This window comes from Phodopus roborovskii, unplaced genomic scaffold (genome assembly GCF_943737965.1).
Source record: "Phodopus roborovskii unplaced genomic scaffold, PHOROB, whole genome shotgun sequence".
Taxonomy (NCBI): domain Eukaryota; kingdom Metazoa; phylum Chordata; class Mammalia; order Rodentia; family Cricetidae; genus Phodopus; species Phodopus roborovskii.
The window spans coordinates 33,351,785-33,377,968 of record NW_026126469.1 but is presented as its reverse complement, the minus strand read 5'-3'; the positions used below and the strand labels follow the sequence as shown (position 1 = coordinate 33,377,968).

The 26,184-nt window shown below is 41.4% G+C and overlaps 1 protein-coding gene across 4 annotated transcripts in view; it reads right to left on the bottom strand.

The window, feature by feature from the left end:
• The window catches only part of Cd47 (CD47 molecule), an 812,520-nt gene that overhangs the window by 201,109 nt on the left and 585,227 nt on the right, over positions 1-26,184 (bottom strand). The gene's annotated exons all lie outside the window — the stretch shown is intronic.

The following is a 26,184-nucleotide window of genomic DNA, read 5'->3' as shown; positions in this document are numbered from 1 at the left end:
ATGAAAGAAAATTTAAATATGAAGTTCCATTTCTTCAATTCTGAAAGCCAATTCTAACTGTGAAGAATTTCACTAAGTTCTATAGACTCTGGGTCTAATTTTGGGGTGTGTGTGTGTGTGTGTGTGTGTGTGTGTGTGTGTTTGTGTGTGTATTTGCAAGATTTTTATAATAAGTTTATAACATTATTAAAATAGTAATGTCATAAAAGGCATTCAGATAAAATATTGGAGGAACTGTAATAGGTTAAAGGAGATGGAAAAAAGTGAAAACATTATCTTTGAATCTTTATTGACTTTTGGATGAGGGAAAAATTTTTGTAAAGTAATGAGACAATTTGAGGAAATCTGAAGTGTAGAGTTAATATAGATATTGTATTAACGTCAAATTAGTGGAGTTTGGAAATTATATCATGATTATGTAAGAAATGTTCTTTTTCTTGAGTAATTTAATGCTGAAATTTATAAGGCTAAAGTGTCAGAATATGCATAGCTCTGAAATGATTTAGAGGGGGTTAGTGAGATAGTTCAGAGCTTAAGAGCATTGGCTGCTCTTCCAGAGGTCCTGAGATCAATTCCCAGCAACCACATGGTGGCTCACAACCATCTATAAGGAGGGCTGATTCCCTCTTCTGTCAAACTGGAAGAACACTGTATACATAATAAATAAAATAAAATCTTAAAAAAATAAAAAAGAAATGATTCAGAAGAGGTATGTGTGTTTGTATCTGTGTGTGTGCCCCTGTGAGTTTGTGTCTATGTGTCTGTGTATCTTTGTGTGTCTGTATGTGTGTATGTCTCTGTGTGGGGGCTATATCTGTCTGTGGGTACGTACTTATCTCTTCCTATTACACTGTATGCTTCCTGAGAACATGAATAATACCTCCTTCATTTTGATTCAGGATATGCACTCATAGTATTTTTTCAGTGATTTACATTTTCTTTCTAGATTTCCTTCTTTCTCTTTTGTTTTCTTTCTTTGGGGGTAAGTTTATGTGTGGGGACTCTTCTCACACTCAGTAAGTGGCAGTGTTTCATGCTATCAACTGTAATGAGATGTCCACCCCATCCGCACCTGTTGCACTGACCACACCCACTGGGGCATGTGAACAGGTGCTGGCGAGACCAAGGGGGACTAGGTCTGGGGTCCTGGATCCCAGCTCTCTTTCTTGCTTCCTGGTCGGAGACAGAGAGCATCCGGAGGCATCCTTGGGGTGGGAACCTATGGTGGTCATCTGTTTCTGGTGTAAGTGATTTCTCCCCAAATAAACAGCCATCAGCATATTGTTTCCCAGATTCTTATTTACCACATTACAGACGCCCCCACCCACACATCACATGGAGGCTACTCATCTCCACTGTTAGCTTTTCCTTCGAGTTAGTAAGTGCTAGGTATCATCTGGCTGACATAGATGGTGTACTATGTTGAAAAGTCTTCTTCATAAATTCATGTTCACCTAAACACTCCGAAGATAATCTTACTGGGAAATGGGGCATCTGTATCTTGCAATTACTTATGTTCAAATGAGGCCACGCTGGTTAGTGAGTATCCTTACAGACCGATAAAACAGACACATGGGCACAGAGGGATGCACACCAGATGAAGATGAGACTGTAGCAAGCATCTGCAAGACAGAGAACACCCATGATCCCTGGCAACCAGCAGGAGCAAGGGGAACAAAACAGATGGTCCTTCCCCAGATCCTGAAGGAGATACCTGGCCTGCTGACATCTTGACTTCACACTCCAGCCTTGAGGTTTGAGACAATGATGTTCTGTTAGTCCAGCCACTGGGTTTGTGAGAATTGCTATCTGGCAGCCCAGGAAGCAAATTCAATATAGATATTTATGAAGCTGTACCAATTTGCTAGGCAGACAACTGTCCAGATCAGCCTCCACTGTCAGTCTGTAAATCTACCCCAGACTCTGGCCCTGTGAGTCAACTGCACAACCACAGTACAAAGATCCTTGATAACTGATTTCCTGCCCTCTAAGCTTCTGAACAGGGACAGACCATTTATTTGTCACCCTTCCAGAATATTTGCATTTTAATAGGACCCTTAGTCATTCAACGCTCATACCCATAGTATCCATTTGCTCTCATGGTTTACCAAGTGCCCACTGAAGGCCAGGGAGTGCAGCAGGTCAGCCATAGCACTATTTTAGGACAATCAAGCAACTTCCCATGCAAGCCTTAGATCACACCCTGCAGATCTCCACCTACTCTGTCAGCGAACTCAAAGACCATAGTGGACACTCTGCCTGGGGAACACAATAACACGTATGTCTTTCGTTCAACTAAAGTGTGCTCTGGAAAAGCCAAACTCTGTGCAAGCATGATTTGAGGAGGAATAAACAAGGAGTAAAGAGGAAGATAAGTAACCAGTCATATAACCCATCCAGCAGCCTCCAGCTAAGTAATCAGTAGAAAATTCCACAAGACTGTGCACTCCCAGCTTTGTTCCTAGTGCCCTCCCCTTTTGATCTTCAACTTTATGTCCTCTCCCTTCTGTATAGGAATGCAGAGGTGTGCATATTCTTTATCATTTTGTTCTGTGTCTTCTCTAGTCATTCTGTAGTCTCACTGGATTTTTACATCTGCTTCCATTGGTCTCAATTGCCACTCAGTATATACTGATGTCTCCCAACGTTTCGCTCTGAAGAACTTCCTCCTAAGCTGCACACCATTAAACCTGACTGCTTACGAGATAGCTCCCAAGGATGTTCCACAGATACCTCAAATCCAGTGCCTTGAAAACTGAACCCTCTGGCTTTACCATCAAATATGTTTTTCTATCACTATTTGCCATGTTATTTTTGTAAGAAACTACTACATGTGACAAGGTTGGTAGTGTACATACTGCATTTCCTTTATTTGTCATAAATGTAAGTCCTTTGAGGTTTAAGGGAAATTTGAGCTCTAGCTATCTCTGATTTTGTGAACATATCTTTGTTTATCTTCTCATGTTGATCATTTTGTGACTCCCCCCCCCCCCCAACAGGGTTTCTCTATGTAGCCCTGGCTATCCTGGAACTCACTCTGTAGACCAGGCTGGTCTCAAATTCAGAGATCCGCCTATCTCTGCCTCCTGCATGCTGAGAGAGACTATAATCTTCATTATTTTTCTGTGAACTGTTATCATTCACTGGGTATACTCCAATCCTATTATAAAAGATAAGGAACATCCTAATTTTCTAACTGTAAAGTTCTGCTTCCTTAAGTGATGAAACCTCAACACGATGAATGATTGGAGTCATGCTCTAAGTTAATGCTTGTGATTAATATCATTAAAAAGCATGGTTAAAGCTGGGATGTGGTGGTGCACACATTTAATCCCAGCACTTGGGAAGCAGAGACAGGTGAATCTCTGTGAGTTCAAGGCCAACCTGGTCTACAGAGTGAGTTCCAGGACAGCCAGAGCTACACAGAGAAACCCTGTCTTGAGAAATAAAACAAAACAAACAAACAAAAAAGGTTTAAAGCATACTCACTTTAGTTTGTTTAGTTTTGACATGGGATCTCACTGTGTAGTCAAGGCTTAGTTGGAACTCACAGAGATCTATCTGCCATTGCCTCACAATCCTGGGATTAAAAGCATGGGGCACCACACCCATGACTTTTGACTCTATAACAACAATAAAAATTCAACCAGGGTCTGCAGAGATTGTTTGTTCATTAAGAACATTTACTGCTTTTTTGGAGGACCTGAGTTCAATTCCCAGCACCCACATCCGTGTCTTACAAGAAACTGTTCTTCCTAATTTAGGGGACCCAATTCTCAGGCACCTACACAATTGTGGAACATGTGAACTCACACAAGCATTTACACATACCCATATATCTATTATTTTTAATTTTTAAAACATCAGGATAGGAGAATAATTATTGTAGATTATTGATAATATACCCTGACTCCTTGAAATTCCATCAAAAGGAGGTGTCCATGAAGAAAATAAATGGAAATGTGAGTTGGCTTGTTGTTATATATCTCTTTATTGGGAACAGGAACAGCCTGGCCTATTACTCCATCTTCTGCACAAACTATCCTGATATTCTTCAAAAACTGGCCAGAGAGAAAAGGAAATTAGCCTGTTGAGTAGAGAAGGCTCTGTGGTTCTGTGCTATATCTAAGAACCTTATCCATTCTTTTTTTTTTTTTTTGGTTTTTCGAGACAGGGTTTCTCTGTGGCTTTGGAGACTGTCTGTAGACCTTACTGGACTCCAATTCACAGAGATCCACCTGCCTCTGCCTCCCAAGTGCTGAGATTAAAAGCATGTGCCACCAATGCCCAGCTTCTTTCTTTCTTTCTTTCCATTCTATTTCATAGATAAACAAACAGAAGAAAAATTAACTGTGCTGCCTAGGGTGGTGGTACTTGCCTGTAACCGCAGCACTCAGGAAGATAAGACAAGAGAAAAACAAAGCACAACAAAGAAATAAAATCTGCAGAACAAAATCATTCTTGTTATACTTAAGAATATGCATATGTATTTAAAATTCCTAAAACATCGAATGTTTCCATGTGACAATATTAAAAGCTGGGGTCTTTAAGAAGTGATTTGGACTTAAGGACACAAGGACTCCTTCCTGAATGAGATTAACACCCTTTTGGAAGAGGCTTCACACAACCTTCAATCCACTTGCTCTTCTGCAGTCTGAGGACTCTCGCTCCTTGGGGTTTTATGTGTTAGTAAGATACCATCTAAAGAGCAGAGAGCAGCCTTCCACAGACAAACCTTCAGTCTCCTTGACCTTGGACTTCTTAGCCTCCAGAACTGTGAGAAATTTAATTTTTGCTTTCAAATGTGTCAGTTTGTGGTATTTTATAATAGCAGAACAGACTCGAATAGCTCAGCGTATACTAATGTCAAATGAATTAGCTTCAAACAAGGCTGAGCAGATCCCTTACCTAGCTCTCCCTTTATGCACTTGCATGCCGGCACTTCTAGGTCAGACCTGGGGAAATCCTTATCCTCCTGGTGCTTGTGTTGTGTCAGGGGGAGTCTTTGGTTCCCAGGGATATTGGCTTTATCTTAGTGCAAAATTTTAAATAACTTTTAAAGGCATTAACAACCATTTATATATTTATATGGTTAACCAAATCTCTTTCTTAAAAGTTCCCAAATGCCTATCCTGTTTTATAAAAAGGAAAACAACAACAACAAAAAAAAAATGGCTCTTTTTGGTTTTTCAGGAAAGAGCGAAGACTTCGCTTTGCAATTACACATAGCATGAGTCATAGAAAAGGCTTGAATAATGTGTAGAGCGTTGCCACTGAGTTGTCACTGAGTCATCATGGATGATACAAGACCACTTGAATACTGATGAATCAAGTCTTTATAATCATAAGAAATCAAAACACTACTACCTTTTACTCTAGAAAGCTCAGTTTCAGCTTTGCCCTAGAAGAGGCGCTGGGACTATATAACATTAGTTCTTGTTCAAAAGTGAGGAGGTTTGTGCTTCCAAAAGCTAAGTGGTAGCCTCAATAGAGACAATGTTACATGAAGCTTATTGTAAGTATTGCTTCTCCCTGTTTAAATGATTCCTTCTGCACAGTAGGTGAAATATTTAAAAAAAAAAAAAAAAAAAAAAAAAAAGCAGTGGACTGGGGAGATGGCTCAGTCAGGAAAGACCCTGCTGTAGAGCATGAGGGCCTATGCTTGGAGCCTCCACAGGACAGAAAAAGAAGCCACACTAGGTGATACACATTTGTAACCCCAGAATTGGAGACAGACAGATCCCTGAGTTTCACTGGGTAGACAGACTATGAATCAGTGAACTCCATGTTCAGTGAGAGACCCTATCTCAAAAAATGACATAGAGAGTGATAAACACACTCAACATCAGCTTCCAATCTCCATACACACAGACACACACACACACACACACACACACACACACACACCTGCAAATACACTGGAACAGGTATATATACCATGCACACACTCGTAATAGTGACTGATGTACTCAATGAACTCAAAGCTTCAGGAGACATCGCTGACAGGGTTTGATGGGTATGCTGGAATGCCTGTGATTTATCATATAATTTACATGTCCACCTGTGCATCTAGGCAAAGACATAGTTGATGAAAATATAATCTGCCCAGCTGTTTCCTCTACTCCACAGAGGGTATGAAGATTGCTTCTCAGCAGCCATTGCCATTCTTCTAGCAACAGCCCTTCCTTCTGTCAAAAGAGTCCTTCATTTTCACGGGCTTCTAGAGAAGCAAGGGCAGCAATACCGGTCTAATCCTGAAGAAGGTTCCAGCAATTTTCTAGGCTAGCTGCAAAGTAATGAGCCTTGACATTGATTAAAGAAGTCATTCTCTCAGCCTTTGTATCACTGCTTCATCTCTCAGCTACAATGCGAGAAAAGGAGCTGTAGTCTGGTCTGCTCTCCTAGGTTGAATTTCTAGCTCCTTACATCTGCCTTTCAACTATTAAAAGAAGAAGACCTACTTCAGGTGGGGTGTGGGGGGGTGGGGGGTAAGAGATGGGGATAGTGGGTTGTTCAGGCAGAAAGAGAAAGTGTGGAGTTGGAGGGGCATGGGGAGATACAATCCGAGGGTGAATCAGGATGGCTTCCAGCTGCCTTTAATTGAAAAAAGACTACACTTTTTATACTGTATAGGTGATAGTGGATGATGCCTTTAATATCAGCACTAGGGAGGCAGAGATAAATGGATCTCTGTGAGTTTGAGGCCACCCTGATCTACAGAGGGAGTTCCAGGACAGCCAGAGCTACACAGAGAAACCCTGTCTCAAAAAACAAAAAGCAAATAAACAAACAAAAAAGACTTATGGAAATGATTTAGTTACCTTTCTATTGTTGTAACAAAAACCATGATCACTGCAACTTATAAAAGACAACATTTATTGCGACTCACTATTCAAGAGGGCTAGAGCGTGATCATGGAAGGGACCATGACAGTGAAAAGGCAGGCAAGCAGGCGGGGCATTGGAACAGCTGAGAGCTTACATCTGACCCACGACACAAGGCAGAGGAAGAGGACTCGCTGGAATGGTATGGGGCTTTTGGAACTCGAAGTCCACCCCAGCAACACCTCCTCCAACAAGGCCACACATCCTAATTCTTCCAATCAGTTCCACCAACTAGGGGTCAAGCATTTAAACACATGAGCCTATGAGGGCTATTTTCATTCAAACCACTTTGCTCTACTCCTTGGCCTCTATAGCACGGCTAGAACATAACGCAAAATATATTTAGTCTAACTTCAAAATTCCCATAGTTTTTCAGTCTCAAAAGTCCAAAGTCTCTCCTGACACTCAGGGCAATCTTTTTCCTTTTTCTTTTTTCTTTTCTTTTCCCCCTTCCTGTTTTTTCAGTACAGAGTTTCTCTGTGCAGCCCTGGCTGTGCTGGAACCCACTCCATAGACCAGACTAGCCTCTAACTCAGAGACCACCTGCCTCTGGCTTCTGAGTACTGGGATTAAACGTGTGTGCCACCACAGCCTGGCTATAACCTTTTTATTGCTACCACCTGTAAAGTCAAAAAGTAAATTACATACTTCGGTACAGAATACATAAATGTTACCATTCCAAAATGGAGGAAAATGAGCATAGTGAGGAAAGATTGACTGAAGCAAAACCCAAAACTGGCAAGGCAGACTCCAAATCCTGTAACTCCACCTCCTATATCAAAGGGCCTAAATGGCTCTGCTCTCCTGGCTTTGCTGACCACAATATCCTTCTCTCTCTTGGGCTAGTTCCTCTCCTTATGTGTGAATCTCCTTGGCAGATGCCATATGGCTTTGGTGTCTTCAATATGTCAGAGTCTCCAACACAATTTAGGTGTCACCTTCACAGGTTCATGATATCCTACACAGGGACTTCCCTGCATAAATGGAGTAGTGGTGCTCTCAGGGCAAACACCCCAGATAAACTTCTAACTCATACAAATGAAAGTCTTATGCAGCAAAGGAAACCAACTGAGAACCAATCTTCAGTACATGAGCCTATGAGGGCCATTCTCACTCACACTACTATAGGAGGGTCTTGATCTCGACAAAATAGGTGCTGGAGACCATGAGGTGTTCGTAGTAAGGCTGATCCCAAGTCTAAGACCTTAGTACCAGAAAATCAGTCAGAGTAAGTCTCAGTCTAAGGAAGTAGTTCTCAACCTGTGAGTCGCAAACCCCTTTGAGGTCCTATATCAAGTAATCTGCATAGCTGATATTTGCAATATGATTCATAACAGTAGCAAAACCACAGTTTTATAGTTGGGGGTGTCACTACAGCATGAACAACTGAATTAAAGCACTGGTTCTCAACCTGTAGGTCACAACCCCTTTGGGGGGGGGTCAAACGGGTTGTATATTAGATATCCTGCATATTTACATTATAATTCATAAGAGTAGCAAAATTACAGTTATGAAGTAGCAAAGAAAATAATTTTATGGCTGGGGGGGTCACCACAACATAAGGGACTGTATTGAAGGGTCACAACATTAGGAAGGTTGAGAACTGCTGGTAAGGCTAGCGACCTGAAAACCCAGGAAACACTGGTGTAATTCCTGGCTTCTATAGCCTGGGGATACTGCAGTGTCGAGGGCAGAAAAGGAAAGGCTATCTCAATGCCCAGAGATCCACATATTCCCTTTCCTTTGCCGCATTGCTTTCCGGGCCCCAGATAACTGGATAATGCTCATTTGTGCTGATCACCGACTTCCCTACCCTAGTCGGGATGAGAATGTCCCCCATAGGCTCAAATGTTTGACCACGTGGTCAATGGTTAGTGCCTCTGCTTGGGAAGGTTTGGGAGGTATGACTTTGCTGGAGGAAGTACGGTAGCAGTCTTTGATGTGCTATCAATGTGCCCTCTCTCATTCCTGCTTGTAGTTTAAGGCATGATCTCTCAGCTTGCTGCTCCAGCTGCCATGCCTGCCTGCTGCCATACTTCCCCGCTGTGGTGGTGATAGACTTTATTTATCCCCGGTAAACCTCACCTTCTATAAGTTGCTTTGCTCATAGTGTTTTATCATCTCTATAGAAAAGTAACTAATAATTTACATAATCCATTCAGCCCTTTTTTTAAAAATGGTTTATTTATTATGTTATATATGTTTGCATGTATTCCTGCAGGCCAGAAAAGGGCACTAGATCTCATTACACCATGTGGTTGCTGCGAATTGAACTTGGGTCCTCTAGAAGAACAGCCTTCTCTCCAGCCCCATTCACCCCTTCTTGCTACTCTCTCCTAAAAACACTCTCATAAACACCCCAGGTTAATGTATAACCACATTTCTGGGTAGTCCTGAATATAATCAAGTCAACATCAAAATTAACTGTCATCCCCTGATGCCTTCCAAGAGCTTCTTTTCTGGCTTCTCTGTTCTCCCTAGCTCTGGGGCTCCTGATAAGTGAATAACTGTAAGAAGTAGAGCAATATCTGGCCATGTAACACAATTCATTTGTGCTATTAGCAAATTATTATCATTATCATCATCATTATTATCATTATCAGTCTTAGCAACTTACTTGCTAACCTTCCCATTGAGAGAGCCACTCCTTATGTACCAATCGAGATGATAGGTGCACAGTATACAGCTATGAACAAAAAAAAAAGTTAGTAAGTTGTGGTTGCTAGTAGGACAGGAGAAAAACCTCCAATATATTAGGCACATATTAAGCTTGCCACAGAGAGGTACACAAACTTACAACACTTATAGCCTTACAGTAGTAACTTGACACCTGCTAGACAGTCAAGTGGTCAGGCTGTTAGAGGCTGCATGGCTACTGTACCTTTTACAAGTCTCTCAGAGCCGTATGTAGCAGTTCAGACCCAAATGCAAACCATAACAGTATCCTCAACTCAGTCACATGGGAAGGAAAAGAAGTGATAGAGACCCTAAGAGACTTCCATTTGCTCAGCTGGTTGTCAAGGGAACTGGCCCAGGTCCCAGAGCCAGGCCTAATTCATTACCTGAACTAATAAGTGAGTGAGTCAGGGAAGGTCAAGTAGGAAGTGGCTTGAAAATGTGCACAACTTATTAATCAATATATATATATATATATATATATATATATATATATATATATATGGGCCTTTCCAATGTTGGTATTTCATAAAATGGCCCCAGGTTTCTGTCATCTGGGGGGATACAGATTTTTATCCTGCACTGGTAAATGAGAATAAGTTGTTAGGAACTTGTAGGAATTTAATTCATAAAAGCATTAGTCCTATACACTCGGCAAACAGTAGATGTTGAAAGGCATTCCTGGAAATCATATGACTTGTTAATGAGAAAGCACACCCTTGATGAGGAAATCCAAACAGCAGACAAATGTAGCTTAACAAATTTGGAACTTTTTATAGTCTGTTATTTTGGAGGGAATAATACAATTCCAGAAGCTTCTCTTCAAGCTCCCCCCCAGCCCATCACAATAATAATAAGCAATATTTGAATGGTGCTTTATACATTGCAGAGAGTCGGAACATTCATTTGCTCGCTCTACTTTCAGTGATAAAGAAGCTAACCTCCCCTTTTACAGATAATGGGACAGAAGCTAAGAAACACTGCTATACCCAAGGTCACCTTCCAAATCCCAGCTTCTTCATTCATATCCTGAGGCTTTTTAAGTTCCTTCATCCTAACTTCAGACATGTCTATTGCTTAACAATAAACCCAGTTTATATAATTATGAACCAAAAAATTTATAAGTACTATCAATAGAATTAAGTTCATAATTACGTATATTTTCTTATGCAGAGTCTTATATATTGAATTATTCAAGGCAAACTGATTAGCCTGATAGTAAAAATACATGTGCAGTTCTAAGTATTTCCTATTTGTAAGTGTGCTAAAATTATACACAGTTTTGACATATAAGGCATGTCCATAATTTAGCAAGACAGTCATTATAAATTGAACTGTGTTCACCCTTCCCCTAAATTAAAATGCTTAGCCCCACCTCTGTTGTCAGGATCTTAAAAAGCTAATTAAGGTCACTAAAATAGGCTCTACTGCAACCTGAGTGTATTCTCTTTAGGAAGAGGGAATTTGGCATCTGGAATGTAGTACAGTTGCTGGAATGCTTACTCAGCAGGTGTTAGGGCTTGGGTTTGATGCCCAACACCATGTAAAGTGGCCATGGTGGCACCCAACCTATAATGCCAGCACTCAGCACTCAAGAGGTAGAGGCAGAACACAGAAGTTCAGGTCATCTTCAGCTGCATCCTGAACTTGAGGCCACAGTCAAGATACAGAGATGAAATGGTCATCTATAAACCCGGGAGAGAGCCTCAGAAGAAAGCAACTCTGTGACACTTTGAATTCAACCAACTACTGTCCATAACTACAGGAAAACAGATGTTATTTTAGACCCATTACTTTTCTATGGCAGCCCTAGGAACTAATACAATAGCTAAGACTTAGTTGTGTATAGAAGTATATTATGTTATAAGATAATATGTGGGCACTAAAATACCCATACATGCCCTCATTTAAGAAAATAGTTGTACACATGTTAATTTTTGAGTGTGTGTTTGTTGTGTTTTGAACAGCAGCATCATTCACTCACCATCACAATATCACAATTATTTACATGAGAGTTAAAATGACATCCAGAATCAATGTTACATACTGGATCGGCATTTCAGACTTTCAATACATCAAATACATTTTATTGGAGACATAGAAACTTTCCCTAAAGTGGACAGATTGGTGTTGAAGATTAAGAATGGTTAAGGATCTAATGGAAATTCTTTAGGGGTAGGCTGAGAAAAAAGGCAAAGTGAAAAAAAAAAAAAAAAAGCACAGAGCACACAGGTCAGCTCCATTTCCCTGAAGTAGAAATGGTAAAGCCTGGACCTCCTGGTTTCCAGGAAAGGCAAAGTGAAAAGAGCAAGGAGGAAATCTCATGGAGAAAGGGCATCCACTAGCTTCAACTGAGGCCAGTCTGAGACCATCTTCAGGGGTCTGCGGATGGCATAATGGACACCCTATGCCTGCCTGAGGCCTTTTACTCAGCATTTACAAAAATGCCCGAGGAAATGCTCGTTTGGCTTCTGAAATTGCATGGTGGAGTTGTAATCATTTCCCCAATCCTAGAAATAGCGAATTAAAATCTCTAGGACAGTGTATTCAATATGGCTGCACGTTAGGACTCACAAGGGAAATTTAATAAAAAAAAAAAATTTCTGATACCTGGATTAGAGTCTGATTTACAAAGATTGGAAGGCAGGCATTCCTCTAAAGCTCCACATAGTAATTCCAATGTGTAGCCAAGTGAGACCGGCTACTAGAAGGCAGGACATCCAGACCAAATCCCAGCACATGGGAGTTGAGCATGAAATCAAGCTCTGGCGATTGCCAGCTACTGGGAAATGGAGAGTATCCAGTCAATAGCAGAAGATAGTACATTCAGCAGCACAAATTGGTCTTGATCTTGATAAGTTAAAAAAAAATAGACACAAAGTTGGGTGGATGGGGAAGGAAGGTGGATCTGAGTATAATTGGGGAAAGAGGTATATATATGATAAAAAAATAAAACATTGTATAAGAGAATAATAAATAAATAAATTATTTTAAAGAATTACATGAATGTCAAAAAGTACGTATTTTTAAAAGGCTTATGTAAATTCCAAAGAAATCCTCATAAAACTAATGCAACTATTTTTTTTTTATGAAGACAGTAAGGCCAACAAAGCCACAATAACAAAAACAGCATGGTACCAACACAAAAGCAGACCAACAGAATTAAAAAAAGAATACCTGGAAATAAGTCCATGCAGCTCCAGCCATCGGATTCTTGAGAAAGGCACCAAAAACATACTTTTGAGAAAAGAGATTCTTTAACAAATGATGCTAGGAAGTGGATATCCACAGACAGCAGTGAAATAAGATCCTCACCTCTTGCCTTGTGGGAAAAAAAAAATCAAAATGGGTTGGAGACCTTGGTGTAAGGGCTGAAACTTGGAAATGACCAGAAGGAAACATAGGGAACTTCATAGACACTTAGGCTGTGGTTTTCTTAATGAGGCTCCTGTAGCTTAAGAAATAAGATCAAGAATTGAAAAGTGGGATTAAACAAAATTAAAATTTTTCTGTAAATCAAAGAAAAAAAAATTACCAGCGTAAAGAGTCTACAGGGTAGCAGAAAATTTCTACCAGATTATTTATACAACATATTAACATCCAGAATATACAAAAGTACTCAAAACCTTGAATACCAATAAAATAAATAATCTAACTAATAAAATGGTCACATGAACTGAATACTTTTCAAGAGAGAGAATACAAGTGGCCAAAAAATATGTGGAAAAAAATCCCAGCATCATTAGTCATCAAAAAAAAAAAAGGGGGGGGGGGGATGCTTCTTCTATGAAGACAGGAAAATAAGAAAGAAAAAGGAAGCAATTAGTGCTATTGAATGGTAGCAAAGGAGGCCTGAGATAACAGTAGATAGCAACTCCATCTTGTTGCCTGCAGGTTAAAACTAGTTTGACAAAAGGCTTTGGAAGGGGAGTGAATCATCAATAAAGCATGTCCCTAGCGTGGTGGAAGGCCTGGGTTCTAGCCATGTCCATTGCACTGCCAAGGGAGAGAAAACAAACAAAACAAAAACAAAACCTTTCAAGACAGGGTTTCTCTGTATTGCTTTGGAGCCTGTCCTGGGACTCACTGTGTAGACAAGGCTGGCCTTGAACTCACAGGGATCCTCCTGCTTCTGCCTCCCAAGTGCTGGGATTAAAGACTTGAGCTGCCAACGCCCAGCTAACAAAAGGCTTTTGTATATTGGTTATAATGTCTTTGTTATGCTCCTTCCAAACTACACTCAACCACACACTGCTCCGCACACCAATGTGCTCTTATGCTTCTTCATACACGCTACTTCATTTGCCTGTTAAGATCATACTTGGTTTTTTTACAGTTACGGTGTTTTGAAAGAAAATGGCTCCCAAAGGGAGTGGCACTATTATGAGGTGTGGATTTGTTAAGTGGGTGTGGCCTTGTTGGAGGAAGTGTGTCATAGTAGGGGCAGGTTTTGAGACCTCTTTTACTCAAGCTTCAAGGCTCAGCATGATAGACCATTCTCCCTTTTGCCTGTGGGATCAAGATGAAGCTCATTGTCCACTCTCAGCTCCTTCTCCAGCACCATGTCTGGTCTGCCTGCACGACACCATGTCCTGCCACAATGATAGTTAATGGACTATTTGTTTGAAACTGTAAGCCACCCAATGAAATGTTTTCCTTTATATGAGTTGCCATGGTCATGGTGTCTCTTCACAGCAATTGAAACCCTAACTAAGACAACAATCTAGCCCATAATTTTAGCTTCTGTGAAATCGGGTAGAGTCCTCTTCCCAGCCATTCACCAGAGATGTTCTCCATACAACCTCCTCAAGTATACAAGCCTCAGGACTCAGGGAAAGCACTCACCATATACCATCTTCATTATTGTTTTTTTTTTTTTTTTTTTTTTTTTCCCAAATCTGGTTCAGCTGTCTAGCTCTATGTAACAAACCATCCTAAAGCACAGTACGTTAAACAATAATAATCTGTTACTCCTTGGCTGGAGAGATGGCTCAGCGGTTAATAGCATGGGCTGTTCTTCCAAAGATCTTGAGTTCAATTCCCAGAAACCACATGGTGGCTCACAACCATCTATAGTGGGATCTGATGCCCTCTTCTGCTATAAGGCATACATGCAGACAGCACTCATTCCTAAAGGAATACATAAATAGTCTATTACTCCAAAAATCAGTGGTTTAAATGGGATCAATTATACAGTACTACTCCACGTGATGTCTGAGAGCCAATCAGCTGAAAGTCTCCGCTAGCTAGAACTCCATGCTGGTTCACTAAGGTATCTGGGCCACAGCAGGGATAGCTGTCCAGCTGGGCTTCTTTCTCTCCCTAGGATAGTTTTTTGGCTTGTTTGTTTGTTTTTAGGTTTTTCAAGACAAGAGTTTCTCTGTATAGCTCTTGCTATCCTAGAACTTGCTCCATAGACCAGGCTGAGCTCACTCACAGAGATTCGTCTGTGTCTGCCTCTGCTGGGAGTAAAGCCATGTGGAATCACCACCTGGATCCATGGGACAGTTTTACATGCCCCCCCCAACAATGGTAGCCCAACTTTCCACACAGAAATTTAGGTTTTCAAAAGAAAAATTCTTCAAAGGAAGGAAACAGAGGCTGCCAGGTGGGCCTCTTAACTGTCACAGTGTCACTTCAATGCTATTGGCAATTATAGAGCAGGAGGGCACAGTACCCAGTGGAACTCCCTTGCTTATCTTCTATTTGGTTGAAGGTCAAGATTATATCTTTTTTTTTTTTTAATCCAGTGGCCTCAAAGTCTGGTGTGGACCAATTATTAAATGACAGATGACTGAGATGATGTTGGTGTAGAACTGAGGAAATCAGGCTCAGACAACGTTAGGAACACTTGTGACCAGCTTAGCACAGTGACACAAGACTTTGATCCCAGCACTTGGGAGGCAGAGGCAGATAGATCTGAGTTTGAGGCCAGCCTGGTCTACACAGTAAGTTACAGATAACATGGTGAAAAAAAAAGAAAGTTTTGGTCAATGGCAAGTTGGGGGTGATAGACTTCTGATGTGATGTCAAAATGAGACCATGACCATACATGCATACATGCATGCCATAAGCTTTCTGAATTCAATTAAATGTTAGTTCTCTAAATTAAAAGTGTTAAGAATAAACATTTTTTTTAAAAAAAAACTATACAATATTTGTGGGATTTTGTTAAACATTTCTGTATTTTTAATATGGTAAGGATGACCTAGACCTCTGCTGACAATTGAAAATTCCTAGGAATAATGATGGTTAAGTATGAGTGTTAGGTAGGAACTTCTAAATTGTGTTGCTAAGAGACACTCTGAGAGTTCAGTGGAACTCCCTCAGGGACCTCTTCAGAGGACATGGAGAGGGGTCTGAGCTGGGCCCTGCCTGCCAGCCGCCCCTATCCAACCTGGAAGGCTTTTATTGGTTTCAGTTTTTAATGCAAATACGGTTCTATTTGCAAAACATACAAAGACAAAAACCAGTTCCCCATACACACAAATAAATTGTGACAATTACATGCTAGTGAAAAAAGGGTGAATTAACAGGATTAACCGTGAAGATTCAGCTGAAGCTGGGCAGACTAAACTGGCAGCAGCCCAGGGCAGAATAGTTTTTATTGGCAAGTCTAAGAGGAGATTAAAGAGAACCAGGAAGCAAGGAGAATGTACAGGAGTTCGGAGCCTAAAATTTTAGTTTTAGCCTGGATGGGGGATGTTCAAACTCTGTGGGCTCAAGTTTTCTCATTTGAAAAATAAGGACACTGGTATGAAGGAATTCCAAGACTTAGGATTCCTGCTTTATGATTCTTTCGTTGTTGTTGTTGTTGTTATTTATTTATTTAACATCCCAAATACGGTTTCCCCTCTCTCCACTCTCCTCTTTCCTCCTGGTCTCTCCCCCATACTCCTCTATCTCCTACCCCCAAATCCACTCCTGTGTTTCTCAGAAAAAAGCAGTCCTTCCATGGATGTCAACAAAACGTGGCATATCAGGTTGCAGTAAGACTAAGTACCTCCTCTTGTATTAAGGCTGGACAAGGCAACCCAATATGAAGACTAGGGTCCCAAAAGCCAGCAAAAGAGTCAGAGACAGCCCCTGCTCTCACTGATAGGAATCCCACAAAAAGAACAAGCTACACAACCGTCAAACATATGCAGAGGGCCTAGGTCCGTCCCGGGCAGGCTCCCTGGTTGTTGTTGCAGTTTCTGTGAGCTCCTATGAGCCCAAGTTAGTTATTCTGTGGGTTTTCTTGTAATGTCTTTGACCCCTCTAATTCTTAGAAGCCTCCCTCCCTCTCTTCAGCAGGATTCCCTGAGCTCAGTCTAAGGTTTGACTGTTTCCATTGATTGCCGGATGAGGCCTCTCTGATGAGTCCTGGGCTAGGAACCAATCTGTGAGTATAGCAGAATATTGTTAGGCATCATAACATTGAGTCCTTGGTTGATAGTGGTACATGCCTTTAATCCCAGCACTCAGGAAGCAGAGGCAGGAGGATCTCTGAGGCCAGACTGGTCTACAGAATGAGTTCCAGGATAGCCAGGGCTACATGGGAACCCTGTCTCAAAAAACAAACAACAAAAGAGTACTTCTTGACTCTTAAAGAAAGCAACTGTTCTTGACCTGTGTGTCCCAACCTCTTGGGGGTCAAACCATCCTTTCACAGAGGTCACCTAAGACCATCAGAAAACACAGATATACATTATAATTCATAACAGCAGCAAAATTACAGTTATGAAGTAGCAATGGGAATAATTTTATGGTTGGGCTCACCACAGCATGGTGTAGGATTTAGGGTTGCCGCATCAGGAAGGCTAAGAACCACTGCTCTAAGAAGTTAATGAATTAATAGTGGTGACTGACCATGTTTTGCAGTCTGTATGCATTATTGAATAGGACCAGAGGAAGCTGGGCATCTGCAGTACCGGATGGGAGGGAGGAGAGTTTTAGGACGTTCCTGTTGGAGTGTACTATATATTTATATCAGAAAATATCCAATAGCTCAGAAACTTATTACACTGCTGATACTGTACCAGTCACTTCATTCACAATATAGTACAGAATTCGCAGCTGTAGCAGGTAGACACAGTCATGTCAATCACAAAGATTAGGAAAGTCAAGCTTAATAAATACAAGTCTGTGATCTTAGCAGTTGGGGTCTTGAGGCAAGAAGACCCAGAGACAGAGCCTAGCCTGGGCTATGCGGTGAAACTGAGGGCAAATAGCAAGACCCTATTTTTTTTAAAACAAAACAAAATAATTAATATTTTAAAAAAAGTTTTTAAGTTAAAAAAAATGAATCTTTTTATTACCCTAGGGTGTTGTGGGATATTTTATTACACTGTGTAAATATATCCCACTGTGATTGGTTTAATATAAAGCTAAAATGGCCAATAGCTAAGCAAGAGGCATAGGCAGGACTTCCAGACAGAGAACTCTGGGAAGAAGGATAGGGGAGTCTCCAGTCAGAAGCAGAGGAAAGAGGACATGTAGAAGGAGATGTAAAAGCTCCAAACCACATGGCAGCATGTAGATGAACAGAAATGGATTAATTTAAGTTACAAGAGCTAGTTAGAAACAAGCCTAAGCTAAGGTGAGCTTTCATAATTAATAAGAAGTCTCCATGTTGTTATTTGGGAGCTGGCTGGGGGACAAAGGCTTATTACACTAGGGTAACATAACTACTAAAAAGGATTCAAATATGAGCACTTGACCGCATAGCTTTATTCTTTCCTATTCACAGAAAGTCCCAATTCATACTTACTGCACTAGAAAACCCTAAAGGAGGAGGCATCTTTGTCAGCTAAGATCACTTCATATTCTAGAACATGGGTTCAGACACATTAGGTTTTTTCATTATATAATGAAAATGCTGTTATTGTTGATGACATTAATTCTGGTTAAATAGGACTTATTTTTTAAATGCAAGTCAACAAATTGTATTGATGATTTAAATACTGGTCCATCACATTGGTTAGAAATTACTACTGTTAAGAATGAACTTCAAGCCAGGTGGTGGTGGCCTGAACCTTTAATCCCAGCATGAGGGAGGCTGAGGCAGGCAGATCTCTGAGTCTGAGGCTTCCGAGTTCAAATCCAGCCTGATTTACAGAGTGAGTTCCAGGATAGCCAGTGCCACACAGAAAATCTGTCTTGAAAACTAATAACAATCAAACAGAAAAGAATGAACTATGAAAGAATGGAAGACTTTCACAGGAACTAAAAAAAAAAGTTTGAAGTTCTGCTCTATGAAATCAGCAAAATGACGGGTGGCAGAAATGTCTGAAATATTTCATGTTTGGAGAACTCATAAAAGAGGTAAGTATAAAAATGTAATAAAGCCTTATGTCTGTAAAGCATGTAATGAACCACAGGGCTTCCTCCTAGGGCGTTTTCAGCTAGTTCCCCTCGCTCCCTGAGCACTGCTGCTCTCTAGTTAGAGATCTAAAAACCGAGGATTACATTGGCTAAAGTTCTGTCCAGGGAAATGGAGCTAGTAAGTAAAATCAAGTTGTGTTTGTCAGACTCCAAGTCCGGTGCATTTCTATTATGCCATGAGGCACTTTATAAAAATGGGCATTTGACATTATAGTAAAATATAGTAGCTGTTATAGAGTTTTTAAAAAATTGGCTATTCCACCCCCTTGAGAAGGGAGTTTTTATTCTTCTCAGAGGTTTGGTTGTTAGAGGTTAACTATTAAAATTATCACAGGCACTGGTTTGAAATGTGTGGTTAATGCTTTAAAACATAAAAATAAAACTAAAGTAAATCCATTGTAAGGTGGTCAGGAGTTAGCACCATGAACACAGGTGTTGCTTAGCAGATACAGGATTGGGAAATCTATTGACTGCTACGATTGGACACTTACCTTCAAATCAGTCCAAATTGTTAAGCCACTTGTTAGATGTGGTAGCTTTTCCCTTGCTGTGATTTGTTCCTTATAGGTGGAACATCTCTGTGTCCCAGAAGCCACTCCCCAAATAACCACACAGAGACTTCATATTAATTATAAATGCCCAGCTGATAACTTAGGCTTGTTACTAATTAGGTCTTACAACTTAACTCAACCCATTTCTGTACATCCTGCTCACTCTGTGTCTCACGTCTTCCCAGTTCCCACCTAGTCTACTCTCCCATCCAATCTCTTCCTTTCCAGCTATAGGCCAGTCAGCTCTTTATTAACCAATGAGGCTAATGCATAGTTGCAGTGTACAAAGATTGTTCCACAGCATTTTTTTGTGGGGGTGTGGTGGGGGGGGGCTAACTATTAAAGTTATTCCGTTGTCTGCAGGTACTGAAGATCCAGTCCAGGGTTTCCCACACTCCAGATGAGTGCCTACCTAGCAAGAGTTCCAGCCCAGGTTTGAGATTAATTTTACAGAGGGTAATTTTCTTGATCCCAGGGTGACTGTTCTTCAAACCCATTCCCATCTGGGATATCCTCTAGCTGGACCACCAACCCTCTGCATGACCTTGAGGGTGGGCAATACCCTCTGATCCTTAGTTTCTTCAGCTTTAACAGTTCCTAAACCACTGGGTTGGTTTGAAAATTAAATATGAAAGTATGAACAAGGCAGAGAGCTAAGGATCTGCATTGAGAAAACACTAGTTCTTTCCCTTTGGAGATTTGCAAGTATCAGTACACTGGGCTTCACACTAAGAAAAAAAAATATACACCCACAAACAAAAACCAAAAAATCTTCTCTGCTAACACCCAGCATTAAAGGGTAGGCTATTTAGCACTGCCCTTGTACCTTATTTAAATGGTAAGCGTTGACCAGCTGAGATCTAGAGTGGTTAGAGAAGCCCACCACAAGCAGCTTCTCATTGACCAGTTTCTACCTAATACATAAAAGAATGCTGCTGTCCTTGCAGCGTTCCTCTTTGGTCTTTAGGTCCTGTCTTTTTTGTCATAGTTCATTCCAGCTGAACTAAAAATTCTCCAGACATGACTGAAGCGATGGGCCGGATCTAACAAGATTAAGTTTAATAGGGATAAATGTAAAGACTTATACTTGAGTCTAAAAAGAATCCTGTGCAAGTGCTAGATGGGGAATATATGGATTAGCAGCAACGTGTGTGAAAAAGACTTAGGGATTTTAGCTGATATTAGGCTCAATTAGTCAACAGTATGCCTTCTCTAACAAGAAAGTTTATGTGACATGAGTCTGCCCCAGCCTGGCAATTCCTCTACTGCATGAATCCTTAAACTTTACCAGTCACGTAGATGCAGATGACATCTCTCATTTTTCTCATTCAATACACCTAGAGTGGGGCCTGAGAACTTGCATTCCTAAAAAGAGCTCAAGTCTGGGCTAAGACTAAGGTTCCTAACTCCTCCATCCTGCCTGGTTAGACCTGCTAAGAGCAAGAATGGTGAAGAGACTGGGGTCCTAAGAGAGACCAGAGAAGAAAAGGAAAGGAAAGCCGCTGTGTGCTGCAGTATTATTAGTAAAATTAATAATAATTAACATTCTTTGAGGGACGATTGTGGCTTAGAAATTCCACCAAACATCGCACTGCTTGTATAATGATAGCAATAACCACCAGCCCACACAGCATTTCCCTGTGTTGTTTTGTTCTGTGCACTCTGCAGATTTAATGCTTGTAGACTCCTAAGGGACATTATTGCTAGGCTCCCTTTTCAGATAAGGATACTGCAATCCAAAGAAGAAACCCACAAAGGTCACATTTACACAGTCGCACGAGACAGGGCAGGATTTGGACCCAGATGTGCTGACTACACAAATCTAGGAGACCTTTGTGGAGCCTTGACTGAAGATGCAACTTAGCTGCAAAGAGAAAAACAAAGAAATGTTAAGAGATGGGTGTGGATTAGCAGAATATGGTTTCTCATGTAAGGGAATACTACCTAGCTATAAAAATGAAAGAACTATTGAAAACACGCAACAACAGGAAGTAATTATGTCAAGTCTATGAAATCAGACTTGGGGTGGGGAGGAGACAAAACAGGTAACTAATGAACAGTGACCAAGCAAATCAGAGGTTGCCTAGGGATGGCTAAGGACTATGGGAAGGGGACTTTGAAAACAGGCAGGAGGGAAGGGATTACAAACAGACAGGAGAAAACCTTGGAGAAAAATAAATATTTTGCTGCCTTTATGATGGCACTGCTTTCAAATGGGTTGGAATATGCCAAACATATATCAAATTGTACACTTTACCCACTGTTTATTGTCTATTCATCCCTGCTCAGTAAAAAAGCACTTGGGTCTAAGTACATTAGTTCACAAATGGTGCGAAGCAGATCTGAGTTACTTTCCTGCTATCTGACCCAAATTTCTGTGGGGTGCAATCATATCACTGAAACAGGCAATGATGATAAGTGGCCCCATATCATAACTAATATATATTTAAAATGTCACACCAATTCCCAAGTAGAAATGCCAGTTAAATAATAGCAGGTTCTCTGAAAATCCAACTAAAAAGAAAAATAAATTACTAAATTATAGCTTATTTAAAAAAAAAAAATCATGGCTAGGTAGTGGTGCTGCATGCCTTTAATCCCACCACTCAGGGAAGCAAGAGGAGGGAAGAACTCCATGAGTTCAAGAGTAGCCTGGTCTATAGACCAACTTCTAGGACAGCTAGGGGTACACAAAGCAACGGTGTTTCAAGAAACCAAAACAAGGCAACAAACAAATCATAACTGGGCAGTGGTGGTGCACACCTTTAATCCCAGCATTCAGGAGACAGAGTCAGGGGATCTCTGCGTTTGAGGTCAGCCTGATCTACAAAGTGAGTTCCAGGACAGCTCTGTTTCAAACAAAACCAACCAAACAAGCAAACAAACCAAGTTATGGTGGTGCATGCCTTTGATCCCAGTACTTGGGAGCCTGAGGCAAGTGGTTCTCTGTGAGTTTAAGACCAGCCTGGTCTACACGGTAAGCTCCAGGCCAGCCAAGTCTGCCTAGTGAAACACATCAGACTTAAGAGGTCACATGCAACTAAAACAACAGTAATTGTAGTAGAAGCAATGTTAGTTCTTTAATAAATTCCCTGTTTAAAAGAAAATAATTTACAAAACCAGAGACCCACAGCCAGACATTATGCAGAGAGTGGGAGACCTTGGAACACTCAGTCCTAAGGGACGTCTCCGTCAACTCTCTCCCCTCAGGACTTAGGGAACCCTACTAAAGAGAAAGCTGAAAGAGTATAAGAGCCGGAGTGGATGGCGGACACCAAGGAAACAAGGCCCTCTACATCATATGACCAAAGCTCATATGAATTCACAGAGTCTGAGGAGCCTGCTCAGTGACTGCGCGGGTCCACACCAGGTCTTTGTATGGTTTCCAGTTTAGTGTTTTTATGGGAATGAGTGGGTTTCTCTTTCTTGTGCTTTCTTTTGGGCTCTTTTCTTTCTGTTTGTGTTGTCCAATTCTGCTGTGTCAGTTTTTGTTCAACTTACTTTATTTTTAGTATCCCTTAGAAAGAAGCCTGTTTGTTTTCTAATAAGAGGCAGAAAGGGAGTGGATCGGATGGGAGGGGAGGTGGGGAGGAATTGGAAGGAGTAGAGGGAGGGGAAATTGTAATCAGGTCAGGATATATCATGTGAGAAAAAAAATCCATTTTCAATAAAAATGGGGGGAAATTTCCCAAACAAGAAACTTAGTATTCTCTTCTGAAGTTAATAAGAGAATAGATTTATTCTCTATTCCATTTTTTTTTTTTTTTTGATTTTTCATTAAGGCAGGATCTCATTATGTAGTCCTGGCTGGACTGAAGCTCACCATGTAGACCAGGCTAGCCTTGAGCTTACAGCTGTCTGCAGCTGCCTACAGGGACCAAAGGCATGTGTCACTACATCTTACATAGAGTTCTATTCAACAGTTGTTAAAAAGTAAGTTTCCCTAAGAACCCCATGACATAGGTGTGCATGTTAAGTTTCATACCCAGGACAAATGGCTGGGGTGCCTATTTAACATATCAAAGAGGACCTGGCCTCCAGGTTCTCCCAGCATCTCTCAGTCCCTACCTGTTACAGGGTATGGCTGGCATACCCTGCCTTCTACCCTGAGCCTCCAGCCCAGGGGCTGGGCTGCTGTCTTCCAGAGGCTCTTCCTTATATAATCCAGACATTATGGTTACCCCCCCCCCCATTTTGTACCTTTAGTCCCCTGCTGCTGCACCTCCTTCGTCTCTCTCTCTCCTTTCCCTTCCCCTCCTCCACATGCCCAATTCAGACTGAGCATGTCCATGACTCTCTCCTTTATCTACAACAAACAGTCTCCTCCACCATAGCTGGGAGCACTAATATCCATTCCTTTCTGGTTTATTTCTTTTCTTCATTCACGTGTGCAGGTCAGAAGACACTTTTGAGTCGGTTCTCTGCCTAAACCATATGGAACCCAGGTCATTGGCCTTGGGGATGTGTCTTTACTTAATTAGCCATTTCCCCCATCCTTGTGGAGGTTTGCTTTGCTTAGCTTCCTAACCTTTTTTTGTCTGTGTTTTGTTTTCTTGAAACAGTTTATCTGTGTAGTCCTGGCTGTCTCTGAACTCTGATCAGGTTGGCCTCAGACTCAGACCTGCCTCTGCCTCCCAAGTGTTAGATTTTTCAAATAAACTAGAATGCACCGCTTTGTCACAGGAACAGTTTAAGAAGCCCAATAGTTCAGGGTTTTTTAAAGTGTCAATTAGAGGCTGGAGAGATTGGCTCAGAGATAGTAGCACTTCCAGATGACCTGGTTCTACTCCCAGCACCCTATGGTGACAGATCACAACCATCTTTAACTCCAGTTCCAGCAGATCCAATGCCCTCTTCTGACCTCCTTGGGCACCAAGCACATTTCTCATAGTTCACATATGTGTATTAAGGCAAACATTAATATAAACAAACAAACACATTAATTAGAAAAAAAAATCACTTAAAGATTTAATTCACAGAGCACATGTTTCCAGGGCTTACTTCCAGGGCACAGAAGCTATGACAATCAGTGTGTGAAGAATTTTGATAAATCCAGAGACACTCCTGTAGAGCCACACTTGAAGTCTCCAGGATTACTAATACGATGCAGTTCTCAGATTACCTGTCACTTAGTAGACGTAAGAAACTGACCTCTCTCAGTAAGTCAAAACTGCAAGTTTGGGCAAAGTCACATCTTTGTTCCACTTTCAAGAACTGTACCATCCCCTCACTCTATTCCCAGGGAGGATGAAGTGACAAGTCAAGGATAACCTCAAGGACACAGCTGAGCCTCCAAGATAAGGGAAGGAGTCCAGTTTGGGACAGGAGGAGTGAAGAACATGTTGTAAAACTCAAGTAGATTTATTCTCCTCCCTCTATTGCCTACGGAGGTCATGGGGAGGAGGGAAGAGGTCTGCTTAGAGGGCATCACTGAAATACAAAAGGCTATGGATTCAGCCCCAGAGAAGCAGGGATTTGTGAGAAAGACCACAGTGAAACAACACTTGAGTGTCTAAGGTCTCTTCTTCCTCCATTCCAAACCTTGGTAAGGTGGGGTGTGCAAATGAAACCCGGAGGTTCTGTGACCAGGTCTTGACTTGTAACAAATGACAATCAAGGGGAAAGAATTTTAAAGAACTTCGTCCCAAGGTTAATGATTAAAGTTTTATCAAGAGACAGCACTGTCACTAAAGAGATGGCTTAGCCATTAAGAGCACTGGGTGCTCTTCCAGAGTCTGGAGTTCAAATCCCAGCAACCACATGGATGCTCACAACCATCTACAACAGGATCTGATGCTCTCTTCTGGCCTGCAGGTATACATGAAGAGCACTCATACATAAAATACAAATAAATAAACTCAAAAAAGAAAAGAGGGAGGGAGGGAGAGAGAGAGAGAGAGAGAGAGAGAGAGAGAGAGAGAGAGAGAGAGAAGAACAAGTACTACATCCAAAATTTCTTATGGTTCCTACAGTAGAGTGGGTTGGTGTCCATGTGTTCAGAATCATACACTTTTAATGCCAGCACTCTGGAGGTAGAGACAGGGGGATCTCTGAGTCCAAAGCCAGCCTGGTCTACAGAGTGAGTTCCCGGACAGCCAGGACTCAGGGCTACACAGAGAAACCCTGTCTCAAAAAACAAACAAAGAAATCAGAGAACCATGTTCAGGTAGCTCCTTGTATAGTATTATCCTGGTCTGTTTTCTGTTGCAATTCTGAACACCTATAGTTAGGTGGTTCATAGAGGAATGTCTATGCACCTTCTGGAGATTGACAAGTCCATGATTGGGAAGTCACGTGCAGCCATGGACCTCGTGAAGCCTCAACTCATGACAAAGCAGAAGACCATACAGACTTCCGTCAGAGAGATAAAACATGAGGAGGGGTGGGTTCCCTTTGTAATAGCCTGCTGCCCTGGTAACTAACCCAGAGCCAAGAGACAAGAACTCACCCACATGAGAAAATCAATCCATTTGCCAAGTCTTTTCCTACTGACCCAAATATCTTCTACAAGGCACCACTTCTCAACGCTGCCATGGGGTGGGGGTGAGGGTGGGGGTGGGGGTGGGGAGGACAGAAATGCCCAAACCACGGCTAGGCAAGTGAATTCCAACTGCAATCTTGGATGTTGTTAAGTCTCAACCCCAAGACAAATGGCTGAGCTGTTAATTTAACATGTCAAAGAGGACCTGGCTTCCAGGCTCTCCCCA